Consider the following 6,432-nt stretch of genomic DNA (forward strand, 5'->3'; position numbering starts at 1 on the left):
GGTTGGTGAGAGGTGAATAAGGCAGATGAGGCAGAACATCGTAACCAAGTTCATGCAACTTTTGAAGCTTTGGTTGTGCGATGTGTGGTCGGCCATTGTCGTGGAGAAAAATTGGGCTCTTTCTGCTGACCATTCCTGGCTGCAGACATTGCAGCTTTCCATACAAATTTGCTCAGTACAAATCTGTTCAGTACAAACAGTTTTCGGTTGCAAATCTCATCCATTTGCTAAACATGGATGTTCTAAGATGCAATGGTTTCAGCGGTATTCAGAAAGCTCTAGTGGATCAGCCCAGTAGCAGACCACTAAACAGTGACCTCCATCTTTTCTGGGTACAAGATTGGCTTTGGGAAGTGCTTTGAAGCTTCTTCTCAGTTTAAACCCTGAGCTGGTCATTTGTTGTATACAATCCACTTTTCATTGCAAGTCACAGTCCTTTTGAGAAATGGTTCATTGTTGCATAGAATAAGAAAAGATGACACTTCAAAACAATGGTTTGGTTTTTTTTTTTTTGTCAGCTCATGATACACCCACTTATCAAGCTTTTCATCTTTCTAATTTGCTTCAAATGCCCAACCAACCTTTGAATGGTTAATGTTGAGTTCTTGGGCAACTTCTCATGTGGTTGTAAGAGGATCAACATCAATGATCCTCATAGCTGGTCATTATCAACTTCTGATGGCTGAACACTGAACTCCTCATCTTTAGGACTCTCGTCTCCTTTGCAAAACTCTTGAACCACCGTTGCACTGTATGTTTACTAGCAGTTCCTGTACCAAATGCATTGACATTGCGAGTTGTCTCCACTACTTTATGACCCATTTTGCATGTGAATAAAAAAAAATTGCTTGGATTTTCTTTCTAACATAATTTCCATACTCTAAAATACATATAAAATAAACAGCAAGTAACTTCATTGGAAAAAAAATAAAAAACAAAGCAAGAAATGTATATTAAAATGATGTATATAACATAACCATATTTATTTAAAAATGTATTCCAATATCAAATGGCAAATTTCAACAAAGCAAAACTGCAATTACTTTTGCACCAACAGTTCTTAGCTAATTGCCCTTGACAGGTAAGATGCGGAGGCGGAAAGCCACACTGACTCATTCTGCTATTGAGAATCCTGACTGGGGCTTGGAGCCAAGACCTCAGGCAGAGGTTACCAGAGGTTACCTGAATGATGAGAACCCCAAATCCTAAGCATGCTTGGTCAGCTCTGCTATTTTGCATCATTTTAAAGCAAAGACTTTGAACTATTGTCAGAAAACTATGCGTTTCTATTTAAATACCTTGGTGGAGGGGACCGAAAATATAAAACCAAGTCTTCTTTTCTTTTAATTCATGAAATGGACCAGCACATGATTTCAATAATAACTTCATCTCCTGGGAGTGTTGTGAATGAACACGTGAAAGGTATGGGTTCTTATACATACTATAAAATAAACAAGGCCAGATCAACTGGCAGGATCAACTATTTCCTTTTTTATTTTTATGGAAAAATTTAAAAGGGACTCTTCCTCATCAGTTAATCTTTTTTTCACAAATATATGAGGTGCTGGACATTTTAATAGATTCTTGAAAAAAGAACAAACAGTGTATTCATTTTGATCAGAATCAATGAAAAGGAAGATTCAAGTAGAAAAACAGACTTTATTTTTAGTAGACTTAGTTAAAGATTAGGAAGGATTTAAGGCAGAATAAGAAAAAATGGAATTTAATTTTATCTTTGAGTTTTTAAAATGAACTACTAGTTTAGAGTATCCATGCTGAGTATCTCAGGAAAAGTTGATGACAGTTGGATTTATGAAATTCATCTTTCAGTGGTTCTTAGGATATATATATATATATATATATATATATATTTTTTTTTTTTTTTTTTTTTTTTTTCCCATGAGGGAGAAGATTAAGAGGTTCTCAGCAGTAGTAATGATGATGATGACAATGATAATCATAACAACTAACTTATTATTATCAATTGTTCTATATCTGTAGGACACAAAATATTTTGGTGAATATATAATTTAATTATTAACAAGAACAACAACAAAAACTGTGGTTATCCTCATTATACATGTCCATTTTTATTTGTATTTTATTTTGGCTGTGCTGGATCTTCGTTGGGGTGCAAGGGCTCTCTAGCTCCAGCCTTGCAGTGCATGGGATCTCAGTTCTCTGACCGGGGATCCAACCCACATCCCCTGCCCTGGGAGGTGGACTGTTAACCACTGTACTACCAGAGAAGCCCCATCCTCATTTTAAAAACTGAGAAAACTGAGATCAGAGGGCTTAAAAAGTGACATTGAGGAGACTGTTTCATCAATTCCAAAATTAGTAGCTAACAGAATTATACCATTTTTTCACTATTTTTCTCTTTTTCTCCCCCTTCATGACCACTAGTCATGTTCTCTCTTTTTGTACTAAATGCATCTCCATCTTTTCTTCTCTTTTTCCAATTCCACATGAGTTCCATGACAGCTGTACAAATGACGCAATTGACCTGTTATTAAAAACCTAGATTCTATTTGCTGAAACTGTAATAGGCTATTATAATACGTTAATGTATACATTGATATATTGATAATGGCTAGGTAAATTTTTTTTAAAAATCAATAAACAAGTAGATGACAGATTCTTAATCTCTCAATTTAATATTGCTTCTCATGTCAAGTCTTAATGTTTTCAGAAGGTCTGTTTTGAGTGGGATATAGAAAAACATGTAGTCTATGAACACAGATGTATGCAGGGCCCATATTGTAGGTCATTGCTAAGTATTCAATCATTTAGACAATCAACACTTCGTTAAGATTTTTAAGACAGAAATTCAACAATCAGGCTATTAAATAACCTTTAACATATCTTTCAACTCTGTTACTCTGATTAGAAAATTTACTGTTTAGAAGTCACCTTATTTCCATTATTGCATTTTATTTTCCATTTTTATTTACTAAAATCTTAGCCTCCACAGTTATAAATTTTAAAGTGTATGATGTATATTATTTTGAAGTTCCAGAAAATCTTTAATATGTCACATAAAAAAAAAAAAAAAACGAGTGATTGTTTTCTGTTGTTCTCTTTTCTTCTAGGATTCAGTTCACAGCTATTTATTTATCATTTAAATGCATTCAACTGAAAAAGAACATTTTCCTGCTGAATACAGGAACCATCAAAGATAAAGATGGGCTGATGTTTTTAGTGCTCACTAATATTGGGTCTAGATTTATCTACCTTGAAAGTCATGCTGTTTGTCAAAGCCTTGTTTAGTGTCGAAAATCCTCTGTGGCCAGTATTAGTCAAGTTCAGACATTCTTGTTTCAAGTGTTGAACATCAGAGAAAGAAAAGGAGAGAATCTTCAACAATCCAAGCATATTCCTCTTTTATTTGAATAGCAGCTTTGATAACTTCCCACAAAAATATAATTTTATAGACATTTCTGCATTAATTTGAATTATATGTCTTTTGAGCTTAAGATATCATGAGTGTGTATGTGTGTGTGTATGTATTTTGGTGGAGGAAGAATCTTCAAATCTCTCTCTCATTGTTTAAAGAGCTTATGAAATTCCAACCTTTCCATTAAGCTGTGCACATTAATGATACCCATTCTAATTGCCCCTGCCAAGTCTAGGTTTATATCACCCTGGTCCTTTTTCCCTGAAATCTACTGAATCTATGACCTTTGCTTCTCACAATGCAAACATTGCAGTTACTGTTTATTTATTTTTTTCCTGACTTACTTTTCTATTTGCTTATCCATTTAACTGTTTATTTTTTATCATCACAAAAAGGCATGTATCTGGTTTAAAAAAATTAAACTAGTAACAGGAATACAGCAATCTCCCTGCTGCCCTAAAACCTAGTTTCACTGATTCCACAGAGAAAACTATTTTTGCATACATTGATGTACCAGTACATATGTTTGCATATGCATATTTTCAAGAGAAGTTCCAATAACTTGCCCCATTAGATCAAAAACCTGGCAGGTTTGAGATCTTGCCAAGGTACTCTTCAAAGATTTTGGGTTTTCTGTTGTTGTTGTTACCACTTAAGGGACACCCATATTCTTTATCAACAGCGTCTCGTTAGGCATTATAATCTTTGTCAATCAGACAAGGAAACAGAGTATACAAATAGTAGTGATTGTGAATTTAATTTTAATTTTAAAATTATGATTTAACATTTTTTATATATTTGTAAACCATTCCTATTTCTTTGCTCTTGAACTGCTTGTCTATATTGTTTCCTCATTGTTTGATTCATGGGTTGGCCTTTTCTTGCTACTTAAAAAGATTATTACTTAATATAACAACTAATCATTTGTCTGTTATATTATTTTCTCTGAGATTGTCATTTCTTTCTATTTTATTTATGTATTTGTTTTAATATTTCCCTTAGAAAAACTTTTGATTTCCACATAACCAAATTCTTTTACTTCTTAAGTTTCTGGATTCTTTACATGAAAGGAGTTTCTTACAAGACACTTTTCAATTATAATATTTTCTGTGTATTTCTTATACTTATCAAAAATTTGATTTTGATACTCTTTTTAATCCAAGCATAATTTAAATGAGGGATTATTTTCATTCCAAACTGTGCTTTACTTTGTTTTTTTAATATTTATTATTCATTTTGCTTTATTGCATTTTTATTAAAACTATGGTCTCCATTAGGTCTCTGTGTTGGACTATGACTTGGTAATTTTTCTGTGGCCTAATATATGGACACTATAATATTCCAAAGCCACTTGAAAAGGACTTTTATTTACTTTAATTTGATTCAATTGTGTAAAACTACGAACTTTGAGTCTAAGATGCTTGTTTTCCAAGTTCCTGTGTTCTCCTTTTGTGCATGAGCAGAGATTTGGGGGTGGGTGATGCTGAAGTTTTGTAGGTTACAGTTGTGTGTAAGTGTGTGTGCTGAGCTACCATTCATGTCTCTTCTTGCCCACTGTAGTCACCAGCTTCAGATCTGATTGCTCCCAACTATGTCTCCATTCTTTGGCTACACTGATATTCCATTTCCTGGAAAGCTGACATCTAAGCAGTTCATTATTCAAGCCCAAGGTGAAGTCCTAGAACTCCATCTGAGTGCTCCGTTAAGCTTATTGTCTAATCGGTCAAAGCAGAGCATTACTGTATTGATGTTGAAAGTGAAAGCCGCTCAGTCATGTCCGACTCTTTGTGACCCCATGGACTATACAATCCATGGAATTCTCCAGGCCAGAGTACTAGAGTAGATAGCCATTTCCTTCTGCAGGGCATCTTTCCGACCCAGATCTCCCTCACTGCACGTGGATTCTTTCCCAGCTGAGCTACCAGAGAAGCCCAAGAATACTGAAGTTGGCAGCCTATCCCTTCTCCAGGGGATCTTGCCAACCCAGGAATCAAACCAGGGTCTCCAGCATTGCAGGCAGATTCTCTGCCAGCTGAGCTACCAGGGAAGCTTGCATTAATATTTTAGGGTAACATAATGTGTAGAATGATGCCCCCTTCCATATACCCATTTCCTAACTCATGGAATCTGTGAATGTGACCTTATTTGTAAACAGGGTATTTGCAGAAGTAATTAAATAAGATCTCAAGATGAGATCATCCTGGATTATCTGATGATAAGTGTCCTTTGAGAGACACACAGAGGAAAGACATAGAAGGCGAGGAGAAAAAGGCTATGTGAAGGGGAACTCCGGGAGCAGAGTTCGCAGCCACAAGATGAGGACCACTGGATTCACTAGAAGCTGGAAGAGACAAGCAGGCATTCTCCCTGGAGCCTTTGGATAGAAGGAGTGCTACCTTTCTGATATCTTGATGGCAGACCTCTGGCCTCCAGAACTATGAGAGAATAAATTTCTGTTGTAATACTCCCAAATCATTAAACAGCAACCACAGGAAATTAACACAGATGGTTACATCTCTTTCTGGAAATGAATGCACCAGAAGTTATCAGAATAGTATCTATATTCCCTGCTACAGTGGAGAGTGAATACAAAAGCAGAACATAATCAGTCTATCATGATCATTCCTAGAGACAGTAATTAACACGTTGTGGAGCCAAGGCCAGGAGTACTCATATATTCATTTATTCATTCAGTGAGTTTCAAGAATATACTAAGGAGTAACAAACACATATGATCTCTGCTCTTGTGAAATTGACCTCCTAGGGATTAATACTAAGTAGAAGTTTTCATAGTAGCACATTTAACTTTTAAAAATGGATTCTTTTAAGAAATCTTTTGATGGGCATCATTAATACATTTAAAAGAAAACCCTTTGTTAGCTAGTGTAGTAATACCATATGACCCCTTTCTTCATTTTAGATACTCTTAAAGTTCTAACCAACCTAATGTGTGCCACTGTTTCTCAATGATTCATGTGTGAGAGATTGTTTTATTTATGCCATTATTGTCTAATAAACGACCATGTCTTCAGAAT

Source organism: Odocoileus virginianus, chromosome 19, assembly GCF_023699985.2.
Source record: "Odocoileus virginianus isolate 20LAN1187 ecotype Illinois chromosome 19, Ovbor_1.2, whole genome shotgun sequence".
In the NCBI taxonomy this organism is placed as follows: Eukaryota; Metazoa; Chordata; class Mammalia; order Artiodactyla; family Cervidae; genus Odocoileus; species Odocoileus virginianus.